Source organism: Ursus arctos, unplaced genomic scaffold (assembly GCF_023065955.2).
Source record: "Ursus arctos isolate Adak ecotype North America unplaced genomic scaffold, UrsArc2.0 scaffold_36, whole genome shotgun sequence".
Lineage (NCBI taxonomy): Eukaryota > Metazoa > Chordata > Mammalia > Carnivora > Ursidae > Ursus > Ursus arctos.
Window position 1 is genome coordinate 13,853,542 of NW_026623050.1, and position 25,946 is coordinate 13,879,487.

The following is a 25,946-nucleotide window of genomic DNA, read 5'->3' on the forward strand; positions in this document are numbered from 1 at the left end:
TAAAAAAAAACAAAAACAGAGAGAAACTTAAGAATATTTAGGTATTGTCCTGTTCTCTGGTTTAGGACTAGCTCGATAATACCATCTCACTCTTGAGCAAAAGTCCCTCCCTGCTTTCCTCTACTTTTTCATCATCCATATTAATACTGCAGATCTGAGCACAGTTCTCAACTGAAAAAAAAATTTTTTTTTATTTAAATGAAAGAACAGCCTCAGATCACAGAAAGAATGATGGTACTGAGACCTTGATAACCCAGAGGCCAAGAATGGCTCTGGTTCTCTTCTTTACATCATTCTTCCATTTATACATCTGTATTGCAGGAGACCCTCAGGAAAGTCCCCTTCTGTGCCTGAGACCCTCTGACTTCACCATGTAACCATTTTTCCTTCCCGTCAGAAGCAGATGGAATTAATAGACTGTGACAATTGTCTATTGTTCTAAGCAAGTTACGCCATGATCTGTATGCCTCTTTCCCAGAAGATGGACGGCGGAGTGCAACGAGGAATGAGAATGTGTAATGTCTGCAACTTTCTTGTTCAAAGTCCCTCTTTGTTTGGAAATTACACTGATTTAACTTTTTGTGTTCTATCAGACAATATAAGAATCTCGATCCTCAATATCCCTGATGAAATTAGACTCACGACTGGGTGTCCCGAAGGTCTCCTGTTTTTCTGCCTTGAGGAAGCATGTAACAGGGGTCGGAACATCTCCTCCCTGGCAAGGAAGTTCTTCAGGCTTGCAGACCACCCCCACTCCACAGAGCCAGGCACCCCATTTGTCATCCTGTCTGCCCTCCATGGATAGAGCCAAGTCAGCCAGGGCTCAGAAACACTCAGATAATTGAAGAACCCACCTTCACGCAGAGGGCTAGAAACTGTGTGGGTAACATCTGACTGTTCTTACCTTAGTCTTTGATAGCTTAATCTTTGATGAGGAATAAAGATTGGTGAGGCTCCTTGCCTTTGGGTTTCTCTGACATCTTCATCTCATTTTAGATGGCCTGGATTCTAAAGGATGTCACCCCCGATTCATGCAGTTTCTAAGTCAGGATGATTTCGTTTTTTCCACAATCATTAGTTGTATAGCTTCTGTTTTAATAAAAAGTGCATTTTTTAATGGGGAGAAGTCTGGCTTGTGGATATTTGCTCATATCAATTATTAATGTTTGTTTAACCCTTGCACTTACAAAACTTGCCTGCCTAGAGCTCCATAAGGAACCTAGGAAGGTGAAATAACATAAAGTCATATTTATTTAGCATCTACTGAGTGTCAGACACATGGGCTAGGTCTTAAGCTGTCACACTATTAAATTTAATCTTCAGTCTGGCCTTGGGAAAGAACCTTCATTGTCATCCCTACTATAAATGATAAAACTAAGAATCACTTAGTTTATTCAGTCAGTATTTGTTACCTATTAATTGAAGGAGGTGGAGAAATAAGAGGGGGAATTAAAGGAGCAGAGGGGCTAAGATAATCCCCATTCTTGCTCCTCAGAGTGTGACACATGTCAGCATGACCTAGATGGCTTGTTAGAAATGCAGATTCTTTAGGCCACACCTGATACACTGTGTCAGAATCTGTTTTAACAAGACCCCAGGTGATCCACATGCCCTTTAAAGTCTGAGAAGTGGTGTCTACCCGACTAAAACCTGACCCAGAGAGGGGCGCCTTGGTGGCACAGCGGTTAAGGCGTCTGCCTTCGGCTCAGGGCGTGATCCTGGCGTTACGGGATCGATCCCCACATCAGGCTCCTCTGCTATGAGCCTGTTTCTTCCTCTCCCACTCCCCCTGCTTGTGTTCCCTCTCTCACTGGCTGTCTCTATCTCTGTCGAATAAATACATAAAATCTTTAAAAAAAAAAAAAACCTGACCCAGAGAGAAGGGCAGAGAGGGGGAAAAGAGAGTTTTTGCGGGCAAGACTGGGAGAGACACGGAATCGTGAGAAATGTGAGGAGGAAGATCTTTTTTTTTTTTTTAAAGATTTTATTTATTTATTCGACAGAGATAGAGACAGCCAGCGAGAGAGGGAACACAAGCAGGGGGAGTGGGAGAGGAAGAAGCAGGCTCCCAGCGGAGGAGCCTGATGTGGGGCTCGATCCCAGAACGCCGGGATCACGCCCTGAGCCGAAGGCAGACGCTTAACCGCTGTGCCACCCAGGCGCCCCGAGAAAGAAGATCTTGAATGCTGTTGTGTTGTGTCTAGAACACTGAGAGGATAGTTGGGAAAGCAGCATTTCAATATTTTTTTTCTGTAGCTTTTTAAATTAAATTCCCTTTTCATGTTTTTCAGGAGACAATAGTACGATTTTGAATTTTATTTTCAATTATTCTTCATTTCTGGTCTGACTTTGACCTTTCACTCCACCAGAAAGCTGACCGACTTTCAAATAGGTCTCCACTCAATCAAGCTCGTTGAGATTGCTGGTATTGAAAGACCCCATGAGATTTGCTGGTTCTGCAAGAGGAGGACTGGGCTTCTGGTGCCCATGTCTTCCTTCTCTTCCATCTGAGGACTAGATGTGGGCTATTCGGCCCTACTATGCTTGAGTTTACCTAGAAAACCACACAGGAGTCAAATTTGGGGCAGCGAATCAGCATGCAGGAACTGCTCAGAGTCAAGGGAGTCATGTCACTTAGCATGTCCTCCTTCTGCCCCAGGGTCCCTTCGAGCCTTGACACTCCTCATGTGAGCCAACGGGCAAGCGGCATTGACGTCCCTAGGATTGTGTTAGCAATGCAGCATCGAAGCCTCTTCCTTAAGCCTACGGAATCAGAATACCCATTTTACCAACAGACTCGGTATTTCGTGGGCACGTCAGCATTATGACACCGCCTTAGCAGGTTTCGGATTATTTTTCATAACTCCTCCCCTGAAGCGAAACCCCCCTCCCACTTCGTGCACGCTGCGGTAACAGAACACCATAGCCTGGGCGGCTTATAAAAACAGATGTTTATCTCTCACAGTGCTGGAGGCTGCAAGTCCAGGATCAGGGTGCAGCAGGATGGGGTGGGGGCCCTCCTGGTGGACGAGGGGCAAGCTAGCTCTCTGGAGCATCTTCTATGAGAACACGAATCCCGTCGAAGAGGGCTCCACCTTCATGACCTAATCACATCCCACAGCCCCACCTCCTAGTACCCTCTCCTTGTGGTAGGTTTCACTATAGGAATTGGGTGGGGAGGTCCAGAGGGACCATGGCACCTGCCAGAGCTCTCTCTCCCTAAACTGTCCTAGGCACATACATAGGGACGCGGTTAATTTTTTTTTCTTCTGCAGCTATTTCTACAACTATCTCCCAGGCCAGTTCTCTCAAAGTGCCTCCAGAGAGAGTATGATTCTGAACCGGTGCCAAATGCAATTTTTGGCAGAGGGAGAACAAAAATCCTGGATTATCTACTCTGTGCCGGAGGGCAAGGAGATGTTACCATTCCTGGGTTTTGTTTACTTAATTATAAAGCCATTTATGCCATGGCTATTCCAGCAAATCTGACTCCGAGTCTCGAGTCTCGAATCTAAATATAAAAGATTTCACTCTACCTAATTAGGAGCCTTAGGGGTTTTCATATCCAATGTCTGGTTTCGTTTGAGTGATATCCATAGCAGGGTCTTCTTTTTGTAGAGATGGAGAAGAATGACTGGCTTTACCATACGAACCAGCAATTCCACTTCTAAGTATATACCCAAGGGAAAGAAAACAGGACCACACAAAACTTGTGCACGAATGTTCTCAGCGGCATTATTCATAATAGCCCCCAAATGGAAACCATTCAAACGTCCATCAACTGATGAATGGATAAATTAAATGCCGCATATCCATACAATGGAAGGTTATTTAGCCATAAAACGGAATGAAGTACTGATGGATGATACGAAATGGATGAGCCTTAAATACATTATGCTAAGTAAAATAGGCCAGACGCTAAAGGACAAATATTGTATGATTCCATTTGTATGAAATCTCTAGCACAGACAAATCCATAGAGACAGAAAGTAGATTAGTGGTTGCCAGGGGCTGAGTGGGGGTGGGGGAGCACTGCAGAATGACTGCTAATGGGTATGGGATTTCTTTCAGGGGCGTTGAAAAATTGACTATAGTGATGATTGCGCAACTCTGTGAATTTATTAAAGAGGCTCCAACGTGTACACTTTGAATTTATAGTATGTGAATTATATTACAATAATGTTGTTTTGTTTTGTTTTAACACAGTGAAGTTGTTTTAAGAAATGACTAGCCCTGAAACAAGAGCAGCTCCATGTTTGAGGGGAAGGGGGCTGGAGGAGGGTGTGTGGCCCGGCCCAGGACAAGGGACACGGAGAGGTGCAGCCCGCAAGGCTGTCAGCCCTTATCCTACAGGTCCCCGCACAGGCCTCCGAACATGGGAGATGCTTCTTAACACCCGAGATCCCAGAAATGGGGACGTTCTCAGTGCCACCCCCTTCCTCCCTCATTGAGGCAGTAGTTCTGACCCTGATCCCTTTTCTCTCCACAGAATTGAAGCTCACTTCGTTTTTCACTAAGTTGCTTTGCCAGGATGTAGGTGTCTAATTGGTAATAGTAAAGAAGAAAATCTTTAGTGGAAATGTGCTATTAATTCTCCTCTATTCTGAGTTTAGCTAAGCCCCACCATGGGCGTTATTAGGCCCTGCAGAGAATTTGCTCCCCGTGTGAATCAGCCGTGCACCGTGAGGTAGGTCCCATCACAGACTGAAGGTAGGGGCTGCCTAATTTGTGGGTCCTCATGACAAACGAAAATGCAGGGTCTCTTGGTCGTAAATTAATCATTTCAAAACAGTGCCGGCAGAGCAAGCAGAGAGCGCCTCAAGTGTGAGGCCTGTAGGATTGTACAAATCCACCATGAAGCTGGCCCTGGACAGATACACAGATGAGAGAGACAGAGAGGGGGAAGTTCCTTTTCTTATGTACTTGAGAATAATCCCATGCCCTTTATTGGACATGCTAGTGCTCGCTGATAAAAGCCACTTCAAAATGATATATTTCTAGTGAGTGCCTAGAGGTAATAGTATGAAATATAATCTGCTTTAAAGGAACTCTTCCCGTATTTTATTAAAATAGTCTATTTCGAGGGCTTTAATTTGCAGATTATTTTATTTTTCCTCCCAACATTATTGTGTTGCTGAATGAGACAAAATTTCAGCATCCATTTTACATACAGAGAAATTGTCATGTAAAGCATTTTAGGGAGATATCCAAAGGCAAGGGAGTGCTTGACATTTCTCCCATAGCTTTTTATTAAAGCTATTCTGTCTATGATAGTAGTATGGGGATACTGCACATTAATTCATAATACAGATGTATGATGCATTGATAATAATTAATAACATTATCAGATGTTTACAATGCACCATGTTCTGTGATAATCCCTTCATATATATTTTATAGTGTTTGTTTTTCACTCCACAACTCTTGCCCACACTGATCGTTTGTGAACTGAAGGGTTAAGTACTTGTCTGTGTCACGATGTATGTGGGTTTGTATGTATGTTGCTGTGATTTATGTGTGTTATGCAGACTGCAAGCCTAATTTAGCCTCAGCTAGTAGTAATTCAGACAGAAATATTTTATGTGAACAGCTCCAAAATTATCCTAAAAGTCAACCACTGATTATATTGTGAGCCTGAAGTGGCCCCTGCGTCAGAGGGGCACATAGCATGATGGTGAAGAATATGGACTGGGGTCAGATATCTGGGTTCCAAACTCAGCCATAGGCTCACTAGCTGTGTGACATTAAGCACACCAATTACCCTCTCTGTGACTTGGTTTTCCTCCTTATAAGATGGAGATTGCAATAGTACTTACTACAGGGTTGTTGTGAGAACCAAATAAGTACATATCTAAGGTATTGTATTATCCCGGCATTCACTGCTTTTGTTATAATTATCATCACATAGAAAATCAGATCTTAACATCGCAGGTTATTAGCTGAGATTGTGTGCCAGTGTTGTTCTTATGCACAAAATATGCTTGACAATTGATTAAATTGTATTTAAGTACAGTGTATGATGATTCTTCAAGAAGCAAGATAACCAACCACCAGGGCAGAATGAGTGGTGAGAAGTAACGGAGCTCCAGGGGCTGAGTGCTGGACGGGGAAGAACTGGTAAAGAACAGTACCAAGTCTTTTAAAGGGTGTTTAAACCAGCACCAATCTCAGTCATGGTTCAAATGACAGTTGGTTATCAAGTGGGGCTCCCAGTCAGAATGGCAAGAGACGGTGGCCCAAAATCTAGAGCATTGGAGAGACAGATAACCAGCTTGCAAAGCTCTCTCTGGGAATTAAAATCCCAGCAACTGGGCAGGGCTCAGGGGTAAAAACTCCCATCCCACGGAGGGGGGAGATCATTAAGAGTGAGGCAGAGCTGTGAATGCCGAGTCCCAGAAACAGCAGGAAGAGCAGGGAGCTGAGCAGGAAGTAGGCTGTAACTTGGAGGTTGTGATCCCAGGCATTGCTCCAGGGGCACCAACTGGGCTGGATCTGATGAGTAGGTCACACGAGTAGAATGTTAGGATCAGGGCCAGGTCTGTAATGGTGACGTAAATCTACGTGGGCAACTCCTGGTGGAGAAGGAAAGCATGGCTGTGGATGTATCTTCCATCCCCATCAGGACTGGCAGAGAACAGGACCAAGATGGGGACTACAAGAGGGGGAATCAGTGGTCTAGGTATGAGAAAATGGGGACCCAGAGCCAGAAGAAACAAGACGAAGGCAGCACTACCAGCCTGCCTTTCTTGTCACCTGTGCGCATTTGACCTCTGGTCTCTACTCAGACCCTGGTGACTCTGTGAGGCCTATGTGTTGTGATCCCTCTGGACAAGAAGGACCTCTCTATTCTTGTCCTCTAAGAAGAACTGCACTTGCTTTCAAGGCCAACCTGAGGCTCCACACACATTATGTGTTGACCTTCTCTGCTTTGCCTTTTCTTTGGGGGAGCTCTGCTGAATACCTGGGAGTGACTTAGAAGCTTAGAAAGCAGGTGAGGAAAGAGGTGGCAGCCCCGTAGTGGATGCCAAACACTCCTGAGTTTTATGGGTCATCTCAGTACCTCCTTTCCTTTGTTCCCCATAAAACTCAAAGCCCGTGTTGGGTGATGTGATGTGAGTCCATCCTTCCCATCTTTGTATTTGCTTTGCAGTCTGTAAGTTGCCCTTATGCTACTCTTTTTACATCTCACGTTAAAAGTTAATTTTAGCCTAAAGTTGCCTAAATAAAAAATATTGGGGAGAGGAGGATATCATTGTAAGAAAACATAATGTACTTTGCCTTGGATCTGAATCTTTGCAATGGCCTAAGCTAGATCTTTGTACCTCGGGCACATAGTAGGAACTCCAAAATGCTTCTTAATAAGTAGATGGATAAAAGAATTCTGATTAATATTCTGAGTTTGTAGTAGGCTGTCTCATGTCTAAGGGCTCTGTTGAACAAGAGAAGAAACAGTGTATTAGGGTAATGCATTTACATAATGAGGTTTAAAAAATGCCTAGTACGTCTTAGAGCAGGAAGCCCCTTTTTCTTAGATGCTGTGTCATCATGCCCATGCTTCCACCTCGGTCTCAAGGGAGAAGTGGGGGTGGCTGGGAGAAAGATTCAAGTCCCCGATCTAGGATAGGATCAGGAGAATGGGAGCCCTTGGGTAAAGCACATCCGATATATATAAATGTATATTTTTGATTCCCCCCATTGCTTAGACAGTGCAGCCACCTGTCCCATGCCAGCTTATGTAAAGCTCACGCCCCACACCACAAAGGGCAGATGAAGCTGAGCGCGTCCGCTAACTTCACAGTGACAAAAATGAAAAGCGACAGCGGCTTCCTGAGAGCTTTGTGAACTGACACATTAAAACCTGCCTATTGGCAACAACTGAAGTGGGGGCAGCAGTAAGCAATCCGAGTGTGATGTTTTGCGAGCAACAGTTTCAGCGGGCTGCCTCTCAAAAGCAGAAGGTGCTAAAAATGCCCATGCCTGAGGTTTACCTCAAAGAGCCAAACCTGAGGTCACGAAGAATAACTTTCAGAGAAGTTAGGGAACTTCTGCAATATCAGCGATTTAACCTTCGAGCCTCGGAATGCGCAATGAGCATTCGGGGTACAATAAAATGATGACATAGAGAAAAACACACATACTATTTTTAATGAACTATGGTCAGCCTGGGGTGTGTATCTGTCAGTCAATAGGTCAGAATGATATTGGCTCCTGCTTTCCGAGGGAAGGATTTGAGACTTTTATGAGATGCAAAAATTCTATCTGGTGTGTAATGAATTCGGAAGGGAATTAAACCAGGCTATGAGTTGAAATCAGCTGTTTCCATTCGGCTGGACTCTCTTTTGCTGATTCCCGTAATTATGGTCCTAATGGTTTCTGTTTTCTTTTCACTTCCTAAAACACAGATACACTGGCATGTACCTTCAGAGGGGAGGGCTTTTGAGTTGGCTAATATCATTGCCCTCCACGTGTGCTGCTGAGATTTTAGGAGTTACACAGATATAAACTATTCATGGTTTCTCCCAATGTCTCTAATTTAGTGTGGTTTTCCAGGAACAACAGTTTAGAATCATTTTTGTGTTCCAGAAGGGTAATGATGTACCCTAATGAAGGATTCGGATGTGTCCCATGAAATTACTAAATCATTGACAATGGAGATATTTGTGCCTAAGAATATATAATGTGTTAATTAATCTAGTCAATAAATACCTAGTCATTAAGAGGAGCATAACGAAATCCCCATGCTTTAAATCCCTAGACACATCTGTGCAAAACCAGAATATATAAACATCATCTTAAATGCTCATCAGTAAAACCAAACACCCACATATATGAAAGCAAGGTGAATAGAATTATAACTGTGAGCGCAAGCATCAGCAACAGAACGTCTGTAGAAACTGTAGAAGTAGAGTCAATATGCCAAAGAATAGCCCAGTCTCCCGATCCAGTCAATTCCAGGTGGATTCATCTTGCTTGACCTTCACTGGGAAAATTCCAGCTAACACCAGCAGTCACATTTTTATCATTTTTTTTTTCAGCCATTGGTCATGCTTGTTAGTCGATGACATCAGGGTTGGCCAGAGCTACTGGCATGGAAATCCCTCTCTTACACAATACACAGCAAATACTCACAAGCTTTGTAACATCATCTGAAGAAGACCTTTGGCCTCCCATTCTCTAGTTACCCATCAACCTTACAGCTTCTTGCTTCTCTCTCCAAAACATCGAGAATGGATCGGGACATTCCCAAATGCAAGTGTACACTAAGGCTTAGAGCTCACGATCCCCTAGTAGTGTTACAAAAAAGAAAGAGACCCAAGGAAATTTCCAGACTAATGAGACCCTTGTCTTGTGGAGGCAGTCCACATCTGGATCGCTTGTAGTCGGACCTGGGCAGCCAGCTGTGGATAGAAGAGGCTGAGAAATTCACTCTAACTCTGCTTTCCTGAAGGGATGTATTGTCATCTAATTCCTTAGCCTGGGATCCTTTGTTGCACAAAACAGAACTCCACGCTGAGCAGGTTAGGCCAAGCAGTCGATTTCATTGACGCAGCTTCTCCCAGGATGAAACAGTGAGGGTCAAGAACTGAGGCTGCTTGTCTGTCTCTAAATGAACCCCACAGATCTTGACTTCTCTACTCTTCTCTTTGCAGACTGAGAAGCTTCTCTGCTTCCCCAAAACTTCAGCTTGCATAAAATTTCGCTTGGCCCCAAATCTACATGACTTCAGTCCATATTTCCTCCATTACTTGATTCTGGCCCCCTAAAATTGGGTCCACAGACCATCTGTAGAAAGATTTTTACCATTCTGTAAAAGAAAAGGAAAAGTACAGAAATTGAGAATAAATGTTTAGAAACTTTCATAGCAATTTGATCTTGCCCCACATTCCAATCTGGGACACGAGGAGTGGACCTGCTTTTTTGAGTAAAATAGAGACTAGTGTGGGTGTTACTAAATTGAGGTTGTGTGTTGCCTGAGACACACATCCTATGCAGCAGGACCTGTTACAACATGTGACAGTTTAAGGTTATTTTGTCAACTGTAACCCAAAAATGTTTAAAACCCAAACTTCATATCCCTCATTGAAAGCAAATTTATATTTAAATTTAACTTTATATTTTTAAGTTTTGGGAACTGGCTACTGAACCAAATTGAAGGTAAAATCTAAAACTGCATTATCCTCTCCTTCATTTTGGGTAAAAGTTAATATCTTGAGCTTGCGGAAATTGCTTTAAAATATCTTCTCCCATTTCCATCAACCTACTTCTGTAAGGTTGATTTCTCTCTGACGAGTGCTATTAAAATAAAACACAGAAGCAGCTTAGATACATGGGATCCTTTGAAAATAGTGTCATCATCAACGCAACCTGGATTAGATTAGTTAAGCAAGCAGTAGGTTCTTTGGTTACATTAAAACTTTAAATATTGATATAGATGGTGTTTCTTAAAACATTAATGCACAATGGAGAATGACTATTAAAATCATAACTTTTTGTTTAGCTGTGATTATGAAACACCTAGAAGTTACAAGTGTAATAATGACTCTATGTTAATTGCACTTCTTTGTATTTCTAGTGAATAATGTGCACGATTTTTAAAATTCTTTTCCCCCATAGGTTATGTTTGTACTATTTATATTTATTGCAAAGGAATTTTATGTCTGCTGAATCTAATAATAAGAATTTGGGTCCTTTGGTCTCACAGTATAGGTTTCTTTCAATTTGATTTCTTGATAATTCCTTTTTACTGTATTTTACAACATTATTGGCCCATAGTGCTTGAAGATTAAGGGAAACAATGTGATTCTTCCTCCTAAGTGGCCTGAATGGCATTGCTGAAACTCAGTTTCGCAGGGCACCAATTAAAGATCCCGAGGAGGGAACCTATTAACTCACTCTGGACCAAATGTTCAGCACTAGCTTATAGAGTTGTGGTGACATGGGGCAGGCCGTGGTTGTCGAGTTCACACAGGGCTATCCTTTCCAGAGGCTGCATCAGCTTGGAGGTCAAGTCCATAGCCATATTCTTGGTCTGTTTTATTAACTTTACCCTCTCATTATTTTTAATTTAATGTGATGAAACAAAATTACCAATAGCCTGACCACCAATTTCTAAACTGTGCTCCCTGTAGCGTGGCTTCCTCTGGCTTGATTACTAGAAAGGATGTCTACAGCTCTACAAAAAAAAAGTGAGAAAGCAAGCAAATGTGACTGAGTGGAAGAAATAGTGTATGGAATCTCTGAAGGTGTTCAGAGAACTTAAAAAAGCGTACATGTATTATCCCCACCGCCATACATAGAGTGTGAGGGTGGGTCTCAATAAGAAGGGACAGTGTTCAAAAAGCAAGTCAATCATTTAGGAAACATGTACACATTTAATACTTATTATGGACCATTCTCTGTGCTATGCTCCAAGTGTTTTTTTTTTTAAGATTTTATTTATTTATTTGACACAGAGAGAGAGACAGCCAGCGAGAGAGGGAACACAAGCAGAGGGAGTGGGAGAGGAAGCAGGCTCCCAGCGGAGGAGCCTGGTGTGGGGCTCGATCCCAGAATGCCAGGAATATGCCCAGAGCTGAAGGCAGACGCTTAATGACTGAGCCACTCAGGCGCCCCTGCTCCAAGTGTCTTAAAACAAAAAGGAAAATCATAATGGTTTTGTTTCCTTCAAGGAGCTCAAAGTCCACTTAGAAAGAAAACAACATGATATGGTAAATGCCTCAGGTACACACAGAGAGGCAGTACCTAGATTCCCCTTTCGGGAAAGACTTGTTGCCCAGTTGCAGGTAATGGGGTCCCATCTGCTTCTAGCTGTCAGCGCCTACAGGGTCAGCCTCAGCTGCAAAGAGCTGTCTTGCCCAAAGTCGCACCCCTCCTGGAGCTCCCACATCCAGTGATTGAATCAGACAGCGTTCTAAAATTCTGGCCATTTTGACCCAATACTGGACACTCCGATGGGCCATGCCCTCTTCAGATTTCCCACCGGGTTGGCCAAGGCCTTATCAGATCTGTGTCATAGCTTGATGTCTTCCTCTACCCCATCTCCTTCCTCCATCTTCCATTCACAATGTTGACCTCGAACAAATATGTTGTAGCCCAAACTCTGTATCAATGTCTGCTTCCAGAGAATCAAACCCTCACAGTGTCATTTTAGCCTGATACAGAAGGGGCATGTAAGTCCAGAGTCAGGGAACTAACCCAAACATGAATCAGAGCATCTCAGCAAAGACTCTCCAGGAAGGAATAATATTTCAGTTGAATCTGGAAAAATGAACATAAAATTAAGGCAGGGAGCAGAGTGAGGTATAACCACATTCCTTGGGTACAGGAAATGGATCGTTCAAAAACAAGAAGGCATGATTTTGGCCCAATGGGATCTTGTCACTGAGGTCTCAGCTTAACCACCCCCTTCTCTAGAAGTCTTCTCTGACCTTCTGAGACCTTCTGGTTTAGAGTAGCTATCCCTACCCTGGCTACATCAGTCTCACATCCCACGGAGATGTCAAGAAACACATATGGAATTGTAGATGAAGAGTAGATCAGAAAGGGCCGAGAAGACAGGACTTAGTTCTGAGGGCCACAGGAAGGCCCTGGGAGATTGCAAGTGCACTTCCTGGACCACCTGAGTTTTGCCTTAGAAATGCACATGGCGGCTGCGTGATGTGGGGTGAGAGTGGTGACAGGAGAGTCAGTTCAGAGGCTTTTGCAGTGACACAGATTTATAAGACAGAGCCCAAAGGAAAGTGTGACAGACCATATAAAGCAACAGTTCCTGAACATTCAAATGCATTTGAATCACCTGGGCATTGTGCTAAAATGCACATTCTGATGCAGGAGGTCCAGGTTCAAGATGCTGCATTTCCACCGCTCGTCTACAAGGGCATCGAAGGGCTCTTTAGGAAGTTGTTAACCAGCAGACGATGTGTACCGACCTCATACGGAGAGAGCTACAGATGTTCCTAACTCTGTAAGGCAGAGCCACCCTCTCTGATCCCAAATGACCAGGACAGATATGCAGAGGTCTTCGACGCATAAATGGCTGGAGACATAGCAAAGAGATGGCTGTCGCACCTCAAATGACCATAAACCTCTCCAAGTGTGATACTCTGGTATGTGGTTCGTTTAACTACGGCTTCACGTTGCCTGCTATCGACCAGGAATTAGATCATTTAACTACAAATGGATTGAGTCAGCTTTTGGCTTCTGCTCGAGCCCTAGATTCATCACGGTTTCAGCTGTTGTTAGTTCATCCCAAACGTGGTTTTCACAGAGAGACACCAGTACTAGCCAAATTCTTGTCTTGGTTACTATTATGCAACATTATTATTAAAGCCAATTATCGAGGACACCTTCGACTGGCAATTTTGGATGGGTGCATCCAAGCACTTCATAATCCTATTGAAATCAGCTATGAAACACACTTTCTTGTGGCCACACGTGAGTAAGCGCACACCCGCTTTACGCAGCATTGCCCAATTTCAGACTAGTTGCTCAGTGTCTTTTCCTCCCCCCCTCCTGCACCTCCCCCACCCCCCTCTGCACCCATGTCTGCTAGGTATTTGTCACATAGCAGAATATGGAGTTCCCGGCACCTGACCCTGAACCTCGACTCCTTTGAAATTGAGTTTCTTTCTCCAGTATCTTTAAAACCGGTTGGAGAAAACATGGAAAGTTTTCAGATGGTTAATAAAGTTTCATCTGATATTATTTCCTCATGCATATTTACATATTGCCGCCAAATAAAGGGAACATTACCTTTCATATCGATTGTCTATCCAATTGCAAGGTGCTTTAGAAACTCTTCCTTCTATACATACATGTGTGTGCTCATATGCACACATATTGCTGTAATAGAATTTGGATTCACACATGTCAAAATATTTTGAATTTAAAAATAAGATTTTTTTTTTAAAGATTTTATTTATTTATTCGACAGAGATAGAGACAGCCAGCGAGAGAGGGAACACAAGCAGGGGGAGTGGGAGAGGAAGAAGCAGGCTCATAGGGGAAGAGCCTGATGTGGGGCTCGATCCCAGATCACCGGGATCACGCCCTGAGCCAAAGGCAGACACCCAACCGCTGTGCCACCCAGGCGCCCCTAAAAATAAGATTTTTTTTTAAACTAGGGACTTTGAGAGGAGGATCAGCATATTTACATGCAATTATGCAGTTATCATTTGGATTTTATTTTCTCATTGTCTCCTCGGGAAAAATGAAAAGTACTGTCTTGCTATTTTCACTTCACATATAGCAACATACAATCTGTAAAGAATAAAATACTTGCGAATACTGTGAAGCGCCGCTGGGACTGACAATTTCACACAGGGAGGAAGGACAGGAAATATTAATTATAAGATTCTGATTCAATTCGGAAGACTCTAAGGATATTGTCTAAATTTAGAATGAATGTGCCATAGAGTGTTAGTAATCTGCCCCTCGCTGCTAGTCATTTCCGCTTGTATCCTGAACTTGGTTTAATTAAGATTGAACCTTGTGAACTGAACAACATAGAACATTGTTAAAAGAGCAAACGGGAAGGATCACGGGGTTTTAGGATGAAACTAGAAATTCTATATAGGGCTGATAGCTATTTCTGAGGCAAAAATAATAGTACGAGCGAAGTAATCGACACGAAACTGCAGTGAAAGGTATATAGTATTATAAATGCAGAGGATTATTACTATTATTACTTCAAAGAATGCTGCTAGAGGGAAACAAGCCTCTGGGTGGGAGAATCATAAATCTCCAGGCTGGGAAAATAAAATAAGTCCATACCTCTGGCACAGGAAACAATACAAATGGGAAAAGCAAACAGCAGCCAAGTGAAACCCGTTCACAGATCCGTTGCTGGAGTGTTTTCAGGAGCCCCAGTTGAATGTTGTAGGCCACTGGAGCTCGGCCATGCTGTGGCTATCGCCAGGGGATTTTTCATTCCCACAAAATATTTCCAGAAGACCCACGAACAAAGACACAGAGTGTTGTAGTCCCATAACGGTGCAATCCTCTGGGATTTTCATCCCGTGATTAGTGGCGGATGAAGCATGAGGTTAATAATGTTAACACTTCAAGGCTCCTCACTTGCATGGGCCCCTGAGAACGCTGGGAATTGTAAAGTGTGGCAGGTGGCGAGGGGAAGGCAGGCAGCACTAGGTACCATTTCTGGGTAAGCATTTCTAGTAAACTGTCTTAAGAGATCCCAGAAGAAACGGTCCTGCATTGCCAGAGCTCCCGGCATTGCTGGTGATTTCTTTTCTCATTCTAAGTAAACATGTACACCCCTACCTATCTTTGTATTTGAAACAATAGAGGCATCTGACCTCATTCCTTTCCTTTGATTCATACATTTCAACGTAACATGAAATAAAGTTTAGTAAAACAGACTGGTCTCGGCTCTTCGATAAAAACTCTAAAATGCCCACAAGTCTAATTTATCAATCAGTCACCAAATCCTTATAGGACAAATACAGTCATCAATAGACCATTTAGAATGGTCTAGATGTTTTGCTCAGAGCACCTATACAGGGAGGCACATCCCTCTGACACTGACGCAGGGCTTGCCTCATTGGCCCCATGGGCAGTCAAGGCTTCCTCGTCTTCCCTCCTCTCTCTTCACACATCGAACATCTACCTATTTGCCAAGCCCTGCTATCGGTGTTTTATAGATATTATATTATAACAGCCCTAAACGATAGGTGTTAACGTTACCCGCGTTTCAGAAAACCCAAGGGAAGCCACCAGCTGGTAAGTGGTTTGGTCTTGATCTGAGACAGGCGTTACTGCCTCCAGAGCAGGACAGCTTAACCGCTGGTTGCGTGCCTCAGTGAACTGAAACCTTCCTCACCTCCCTTGGCTTCATTTCTCCAGGGCATCTCGGTTCTAATCTATCCCTTAAACCTGTGTTTCTCAGTGAGGGATCATTTTTTTTTTAACTCCAGGGGACACTTGGCAATCCTGGAGACATTTTATTTATTTATTTTTAGGTAAACTCTATGCCCAACGTGAGACTTGAACACACCCTTGAGATCAAGAGTCACATGTTTGGCTGCAGAACCGGCCAGGCGCTCCTGTCAAGACATTTTAATAGTCCAAACTGGGGGGGGGGGGGGTGCTACTGCTTCAAGTGGTAGAGGCCAGCGATGGCCCTGAACACCCTACACTGTGCAGGGCAGCCCCCACAAGAAAGAATTATCCAGCCTCAAATATCAATAGTACCATAGCTGAGGAACCCTATGTTAAATCAATACCAAATAATCCACAAAAATCCATCATCCCTTTTTAGTGACTCCTCATTCTTTTCCAAATCAGACTGAAAAGCTTTGCCCTTGAATTCTCTGCCTTTCTTAAGATGTTCCTTTCTCTTTTCCACTTTTATTTTTTTCAGTTCTGCCACCACCATCTGTAATCCACAGTGGCCTGAACCAAGAGAGAGAAACCTGGGCTTTGCTCCTGGCTCTGTCCTCCCTCGACTCTGTCACCACTGGCACATCACACAGCCTCTCTAGGCCTCCGTGTCCTCACCTGCAAAATGGGCCATGTGATCCCTTGGAGCTCTTCCAGCAGAGCCATCTGCTCTGGTTTCCCTCGGCAGGAAAAGGCACTCCCAGCAGGAAGGCCAATCTCTTTGCCTAGCACCTGACTGATGGCCAAGAGTGTTTCTAGAGCAACTAAGAAGAGAAGTGCCCCCAGGGAGGAGACTAAGGCTGCAGGCAGGAGGGGAGGCAAGAGGTGGAGAGCCATGGGGATGAAGAGAATGTGAATTAGAACAGGACAAAAAAATCCTCAGTGTAGGTCATGAGCAAAGAAAGAACGAGTTAAACGGGAGCGATGGAGGCTCATTCTCATCAGGTGTCGAACACCTGCATTGCCGGACGTGTGTCAAGATTGTAAGGGAACTCTTCGTGTAGCCTGCATTGCACCTGGAACTGCCCAAGGTGACAAGGATAGGGGAGCCTGTTCCCCGATGGACTGGGACATGATGAGTGACAATGACAAGACATTGGTTTAGTGATCAAAACAGTCACAGGCAACTCCACTAGTCTGACTCAGTGGGCCTGACCAGCTGCAACCAAGGCCCCAGCCCTGTCCAGTTCTGTGCTGTCTTATCATTCCAGAGACCCCCTAACGAGCCCCACCGCCACTGAATGGAAGCTCCACGGTGGGTCTGGCTACTTCACTGCCACTGCCCAAGGATGAAGAAATTCTTCCCTTTAGTTCTCCAGTCCTATGTCTTCCTCAGGACCTTGCCTTTTTTTTTTTTAAAGATTTTATTTATTTATTTGACAGAGAGAGACAGCCAGCGAGAGAGGGAACACAAGCAGGGGGAGTGGGAGAGGAAGAAGCAGGCTCCCAGCGGAGAAGCCTGATGTGGGACTCGATCCCAGAACGCCGGGATCACGCCCTGAGCCGAAGGCAGACACTTAAGGACTGCGCCACCCAGGCGCCCCACCTTTCTTTTTTTTGAGAGTCTAGATCGTAATACTCTACACAGCTGTGTGTGTGTGTGTGTGTGTGTGTGTGTGTGTGTGTGTGTGTGTGTGTGTGTGAAACAATCTCAAACATACCAAAAAATTGCAAGAACAGTACAAGAACATTTTTTTTCTGAGCCACTGAAGAGTAACTTGTTAACATGATGCCCCATCACTCCTAAATGCTTCGGTGTATGATTCCTACAAACAAGGACCTTCTCTGATATAACTCGCTACAACCATCAACACAGGGAAAGTAACATCGAAGCACATTTAATACTCAGACCCATTCGAGTCTCACCTACTGTGACAATAATGTCTTATATTTATAGCAAAGTAAACCAGTCTGAAATCACAAGTGGCATTTAGTTATCATGTCTCTTTCATGTCCTTTAATTTGAAAGAGCTTTTCAATCTTTTATAACCTGGACACTTTTTAATTATAGACCAGTGATTTTGTAGACTGTCCCTCAATGCAGAGTTGTCAGATGATTTGGCAAGATTAGTTTTCGATTATGCATCTTATGAAGGGATGCTGTGTTCTTTTTACTGTGTCCTATTAGGTGGTACATGGTATCAGTTTGTCCCATCATTGAGGATGCTACCTTTGATTAGTCGATTAAGGTGGTATCTGCCAGCTTCTCCACTGTAAAGTTATCCTTTTCTTCTTTGTATTTAATCAATGTTTTGTAGAGAGGTACTTTGAAACTTGATAAAATGTTCCATTCCTCATAAAACTTTCAACCTATATATTTGCTGGTTGGTATCAGCATGGACTAATGGATGCTAATTCTATTCAATGGTTCATAATCCTTTACAATCCTGATTTGTCTTGCTGCTCCAATTATCCTGGATTTGGTTCCTGGGAGCTCCCCAAGCTAGTTTCTGTGTCCTTTGACGTGTCCCCAGCATTCAGAGACCACATCAATACTGTCTGGAGCTATACAATGTCCCAGGATTACTTGCACTTTTTCTGCCCCATCTCTGGGGCTTCTGCAGGGATCCTTTTGAGTGGAGAAGGCATTTGGTTACCAAGATCTAGATGCTTGATATGTGTATTGCTACCGAGGTGTCACTGCTCCCAGACTCTCTCCATGGACAGAGCTAGAGAATATATGCTTGCTATTTACATCCACTTCTAGCAATTGATTGATTGATCTATCAAAAACTATGACTTCACACCAGTATCTCCAACCTATCACCATAGGATTCATTCTAGTTTTGACCCTTTTCAGATTTGTAACTCCCTTCTCCGACAATGAGAAATCTTGCTTCCATCATCTTTAAAATATTTACTTCTTTGCTCTATATCCCTGTATGTATCCAGCGTCTTGATGCTGCTGGATTTATTCCCTCCCGTTGCACAGATGCCCTCTTTATCCCATTCAGGCTCTGAAACTGCGTGCAGGGCTGCCCATCTCCCCTACACACACACACACACACACACACACACACACACAGTCCACCTACACTCACACAGATACCCTCCTCATCTGTCCCATGCTCCAATGACCCCACATCAGGCTACCGCCAATGCTGCTGGCCTTCGTGGGTGCTCTTCTCACTCGGGGCTCCAACACCCTGCACCGCTCCTCCCACGCCAGCCATGCACACACAGAGACCATGTCCTGACCCTTCTCAGGCTCTGACATTCGGCACCACGCACATGCATGCCTTCTTCACCTCATGGAAGCTCTGGTGGTATCTCCCTGCTCGGATACACTCCTCATTTTGTGGTGGCTTTGATGGCCTACACCCAACTCTCAATGTCACCATCCTCCCTTCGGATGCCCTCCTCACCCCACATGAGTTCTCATGCCACTCCAAGATGCCCCCTACCCCATGCGTGCCTAGCTTGTTCTGTCCACATAATGGCTTTTGGACTGAATTGTTTGGGAAGGGAAGGGATTTGAAGGGAAAGGGCAGAAAGGAAAGAGAGAAAAGGGAGGGAAAGAGGAAGAAAACCACTGCTCTTTTTATTATTAAAAAAAAGATTTTGTATACATTCCTGGGTTAGTCAACGTTCAGTGTAGAACACAAATCACTCCATGGGTTTTATCAAGAGGTATTTCCCTGTCTGAGGTAATTGGATGCTTACATGTTCACTGGAGGAGGAAGAAACAGGTTCCAGGCTGAGCCTTTGGGAATGATTTCTGAAGAAAATGCAGGACAGAGGCTGCTGGTGGAACCACGCTGGCTGGAGCCCCTTCCACGGCAGCTGCTAGACACCCTGACACCAAGAAAGGACACCTAAAAATGTTACACACGTGTCAGAGAGTTGAAGAAGGAGAGCTGCTGCTACCACCAATGTTTCTTGACACCCAGAAATCTAGAAAGTAAGTTCTAGAAATTGCTGCCGAAAAACTACAGTCTTCCTAACCAGTGGCAACTACCTCAAGCTGGTTCCACAGTTCTCACTTCCGTTTTCTAAGTCGCACAACAGCATCTATATTTCACAGTAAACCTAGCAAAATATTAGCATTTGAAGGCTCAAAATATTCAAATCATCTCATGGATGTTCTGAATATACACATTATTTGATTTCTTAAGTCAATGTCTATGCATTTCTTTCAAAGCCTAACAGAAAATACCACGTAGGGAGGAGCTCCCAATCCTGCGCCGGCCGCCATGGTGTGGCCTGTGTCCATGCCTCGGCTGCTCCTCCCCCCAGCATCCTGCCCCAGCCATCCCCCAAGCAGCCGCCTCCACATCAGCTGCTTGATTTACCATCTGTTTTCCCTCCACCTCCCTTAGAATCTTCCAAGTTTGTTCTTTTTTTTTTTTTTACATTTTCAAGTTACCCCCACCCCCAACACACACACACACACACACACACACACACACACACACACACACACAGATATGAACGAGGTTTTACTTTATTGGTTCTTCACCTTTTAGGAGTCACTGTTCCATGAAAACGTGGGTCCATTTTCACCCAACAGGCAGTGACCGACTTTGCCTAAGGTGGTCACAGGAGTTGTTATCCAGAACATTTAGTCCCAGGAGGCCTGGGGTGGGGATGTCGCCTGTGCTCCTCCCCTCCCTCAAGTCCCTCTAACATTCTGTGCACAACTACCCTCAGAGTGTTTCCGCTTTCAGAAGCCAGAAGCTGCATCTCTTTGTGGGAGGGCTGCCCTCGGGCCGCGGGACCCTACTTGGCCTGCAGGCATGGAGCATGGAAAGTTAGCAGTGCCTGGAACAATCCAGGGTCTCTTCAAGAGCACCTTAAACACTGACAGAGGTTGGAGAGGAATAAATGCTCCAGCTCCCTTGGTCCCTGACCCTGCGGTACGACGCCAGGGCAATCCTGAAAGCCCTTGACACAGCTAGCTACCTTCCATTTGACTTTGCTTGTACCTCACACAAGCTTTGCCTCTTTCTTGTCCCCGACCCACTTCCTGCTGCCCTGCCTGTATTTTCTTAGAAACATTTCCTAATAAATCATTTTCACACGAATCCTCTGGGGCTCATTCTGGGGAGCCTGACTTAAGACACATGGAGAAATTGAATCCATTCTTCAGTTCCATCCCAAACCGGGCCTGTCTTAAGCGTAAATACTCCTGCTAATGCCTCTATCAGCATAGGCTAACTTAACAGTTACCATTTCTACTCGGAGGACCTTTTCCTAGTCCACTGAAGCTGTTAGCAACACTTGCAAAACAGTAAGAGAGGCTAATAAGATTCTCAATTTGCACATGATTTTCTAAAAAAAAAAATGTTGTTTTCTATCTGGATGATAAGGATGAAAGAACTTTTAACTTCTCTAGAAATAAAGTAATATAAAGTAAAACCAAAAAGGAATTCCATATCTTACTAATCCAATTAGCAAAGATTTCGAAAATTATCTTATTCCAATCCTGGTGAGGTGAGATACATTCAGACACCACTGGTGAGAGTGTAAATTGGTACCACCCTCTGGAAAAGCAATTTGTCAAAATATGTCAAGAGTCTTACACATGTTCCAGCCCTTTGGCTCAGTTTACACACCTTTAGGAATCTATCCTAAGGAAAATAATTTGACATTTTGTGTGAAGATTTATGCACAAAGATGCTTATCATCCTGCATTGGAAGTAAGTTAAGTGTTCCAGAGAGTTCAGTGATTGGATAGAGGTAGGAATGGTTATTTGATGGGAGAATTTTATGCAACTTTTATAGATATGAGGAATGTTTAATAATATAATAGGTTTTTTAAAACAGATTAATTAGCTATATAAACCATCTAGAAATAGTAATTGAACAATGCAAAATTTTATCCTTAGGAAAAAAGAGAAAATACAGCAAAATCTGAAATGAAAATAGGATATATTTCTGTCTGCTTTAAGGGAAATGGAGATTCTGGATGTTTATTTTTCTTCCTTTTCTTTGAAGATTCATTCATTTACTTATTTATTTTAGACAGAAAGTGTGGGAGTACAGGGGGTGGTGGGTGGAGAGGGAGAGAGAGGAGAGAAAGAGACTCCCCACTGAGCATGGAGCCCAACCACGGGCTCAATCTCATGACCCTGAAATTATGACCTGAGCCCAAATCGAGTCTGCCGCTTACGCGACTGAGCCACCTGGGCTCCCTGTTTTCTTTCTTTCTTTCCTCTCAATATTTTCTGTAATCAGCATGAATTCGTTTTCTATTTAAAAATAGATGCTTTAAATCATCACAAGTTTTTCACCCTCTGCATGTCTCCAGGACACACACTCTTGAACCATGCTTGGTTTCCTATTTTATTCTTTATCTTCATAATACTACTTTAAAAGTTTACTTCAAGAGGAAGCTTTTTGTAAACAGTTCACCGAAAGGCAGGTGATACGCTATATTAAGTTCTAAGGAAACATCTTAGATCAACTCTGGGTACACAGCTATCTTTGCAGAAGAGGCCCACTTTTGCTCTTCCTTCATTATACATTTATATGGAAAGAAAGTTTGTGGAATTTTCAGACTATTCTTCCATTTGTATTGCCTATTCTATTACAAAAACCATAGGAGGAATTATGTAAGTCACGCAATCCCCTGATAATGGCTTCTCAGCCTTCATATCTGCCAAGAAGGAAATGACAGAGACAAGACAAGGAGCGAGGAAACACAAAACTTGAGTTTAAAAAAAAAAAACTGGTAATAAAGCAACAAATATGAATAATAAAATAAAATAAATAATATATGCAAAATAAAATCAGAACCCTATTCCATTATGGAGTTTATCAAATTTTCTTATGGACTGTGAGCATTGTAAGGAAATCTATGGGTTTTCCTATTTAACATTTACTAATCATAAATTAAATTGTATTTGTATATAATGGAAAACAGACTTTTCTGGATTATCATTCCCATTCCCTACTAAACCACCTCAGAAAAGGTTCAAATAGGATGAGACGAACTTTGAAAAAAAAGATTAATAAAAATTGCCATCTTTTCCAATTCTGTGTTCACTGGAAATGTACTGATTCTCTTTAGACGAACAAAACCGACTTTAAAGCCTTTAGACGTGATAATAGATATAATGTGTCATCAACAATTGAAACCAGAGGACAAAGAGTGAGGGAATGGCAATGGGATACACTTGGGTAGTGAGTCCCTGAAGGGGGAGTAATGCTTAAAAGAAAGCGGATCAAGGAAAAGCATGAGATAAACCCAGGAAAATGAGCTGCAGTGGGTGGCCAGGAAGTCAGCAGCTGGCGGTTAAGAGTGGCCAAGAGAGAGAAGAGGAGAGAAAGTACTGAAGAGGGACTTGAGAGATTGAGGGGGCCCAGGGAGAGAAGTGTGTTCAAAAGATCCTGGGAAGTAATCCAAGGAACCATGCACCCGTTTAACAAGGCCCCAGCGGTTGCTAAGAGCACGGATTTGGCCCGGAGTTGAGGGTTGGGCTTGGAACCCTATAGAAAAGAACAAATAATCCCAGTACAGGCCAGTGCTAAGACTCAATTGTCTGACCCAGAGGGGAGAGAGATGAGAGAGGGAGGGAGGGAGAGAGGGAGAGAGAACAGAGAGAAAGACAGAGACAGAGAGGCTCCTTGTGAGTCCGGTATCCATCGGTCCAAGTGAGTAGGCTGGGTCCATGTGCTCTGCCTTTTCTCCAGGAGGCCTTGGTGGGCAATATTTCTTTGGCCTCCTTTGGTTTGGGGGGCATCTTTGAACAATAGGAGAGGTACAATGAAAATGAGAAGTGATTAGGAAGTTTTCTGGAACCGTGAAGCCCAGGATCACAGCGAGAGTGATGAGCGGCTTTCTTGTGCAACACCAGGGGAAGCGCCCAGAAGTCTTATGAAGGATCGCGGCAACCTGTGGTGTGTGAGCAGGAACAAGGGGCCCTGAGCAAACCGGGTGTGTGACAACGCTCCGCATGGACGCCGCCTTTCCTAGGCAGGTCCAGGGGTCTTCTCTATAAGCTGGAAGCTGTTTTTTCCTGATGAAAACACCGAAGCCAAGACTTTTGATTCTTCTGGTTATAATGAGAAAAGAAAACTGCTCTGTGCCGTAAGTCATTCCTGTTGGAGAGTGCCTTATCGACCCTCTCTTCAGAGTCCTCTACCCCAGAAGGAGGGTAGCTGCAGTCAGAGCTGTGAGCAGAGACGTACCCACCTTCAACTCGAACCCGGCTTCACTGCCAGCATATTTAAAGGAGAATTTACTGTTGGTGCTCTCTCTCCTCGACCAGGTCCCTCAATAATCTCCCTGCATCCATCAAAGGGAATTAAGAACATTTGTCCTAGGGACAGCACCTGGACGGAAGTTCAGGCAAGCCTTTGCAACTAGGATGGGACTCCTTGGAGCTCGAGGCTGAGTGCTCTCTGCGGTGGCTGGCGTGTCACGCGAAGCAGCGGAGCTGCAGAGTTGAAAAGATCGAGGCCCTACCTATGAGATGGGTAGGTAGAGTGAGAAAACACAGAAGCTGAGATTCCTCTATTTTTTATCTGGCAGTCAGGTGGCTCCTCCCAGGGCAAGCTCCCAGGCAGGCAGAGGCCCAGCGTCTCCCCCAGGGCTCCTGTTTGTAGCTTTCTGGTACGATTATCTAGCAGAGGGGCACATGCTGGGTGCCTTGCTGAGAAGACCGGCTGAGCATGGGGACTTTGCATGTGAGTCAAGGAAGGGAGAGGGTTGTACTGATATCTTCTCTCAAATCTAGGCTTGGCTTCTTCTGTGAATTTCAAAGCAAAAGTTCACTGTCAGTATCTTCCTATTCTCCTTCCTGTCCCCCTACCGCATACCAGCCACACCACCCAGGACTCCCAGGCTGGCTTGGCTGCCAGGGACCTCTTCATGCATTGTCCCCTCATTTGTCATTCAGACATGTACTGAGCACCTAATATAATCCAAGCATTTTAGTTAATCGCTAGATATGTGGAGCTGAATAAGAAGCAACCCATGCCATTGGGAGCCCAGAGTCCTGTATAGAGATAAACAAGTGTTTCAGGCTGTAAATCCTAGAAGAAAGGTAATAGACATGCTATGGGACCCCAAGGAAGGGGAACCAAAGTTTGCATATCCAAGAAACGGAGCCAAAAGTTGGGCAGTAAAAGTCCAGGTGGGTCTTTTCAAAAGAGATGACATTTCAGTCAAGGAAGAAATGTCTCTCAGGGAGACAGCAGGAGCAAAGGTCTGGAGTTAGTAGCGTACAAGGCACTCTGGGAAGGCAGAAGGCAGCCAGGGAGATTAAAGCACTTGCGCATCTGAGGCCGGGAGGAGGGGCTGAGTGGCCAAGAGGAAGCCTAACTGGAACGTCTGAGTGTTTTGAAGGCCATATGAAGAAGTTTGGGCTTTCTAGATAGTGGTGCATCCCTGAATGCTTAATGCAGAAGACTGGTATTTTTTTAGGAAGAGTACTGCGATAGTAGGATGGAAAATGAATAGTCAGAGGAGAAATCTGGTTAAGTGGTTAATTCGATAGGCAGGAATGACGAGAATCTCAAATAGGGAAGTGGCAGTGATGAGAAGAGGGAGGAGGGGCTGTTTGGAAAGACAGTTCAGAAAGGGGGACAATCATGAAATGTGAGTGTTAGGGACTGAGGGGTAAGGTAATGGAGGTTTCCAGCACTGACAGTGGCTAGAATGGTTCATCCAGGGACCGAGACTGGGGCTTGGGGAAATGCACTCAGGAACGATGAGCTCAGATGGAGAACGGTTGAGCCGCAGGTGCCTACAGGGTGGTCGTAAGGGTTGAGGTTCAAAGCTGAGGACATCAGGTTCAAAGCTGTAGACATCAGTTAGAGAGTCATTGAGTACAGTGGTGAGAGAGGCGTGAAGAGAAAATCAACCAGGGAAGATCTTTAAGTTTACTTTGGGCAATGCCTTCTATTTCAAAATTACTTCTCTCTATCTCTCCTGTGAATTCAAACTTTCAGTCCTTCCATGCTACGATCTCAACACACCTTAAGAAGAAAGTGAATGTCCATGTTATTTTTAACTAAAGGGTAAATGACTGATTGCTAGCTTGTTGAGGAGAACTTGCCTTAGGTCAAATCTAAAATCCCATGGATAAGGGTGAATAAAAGTA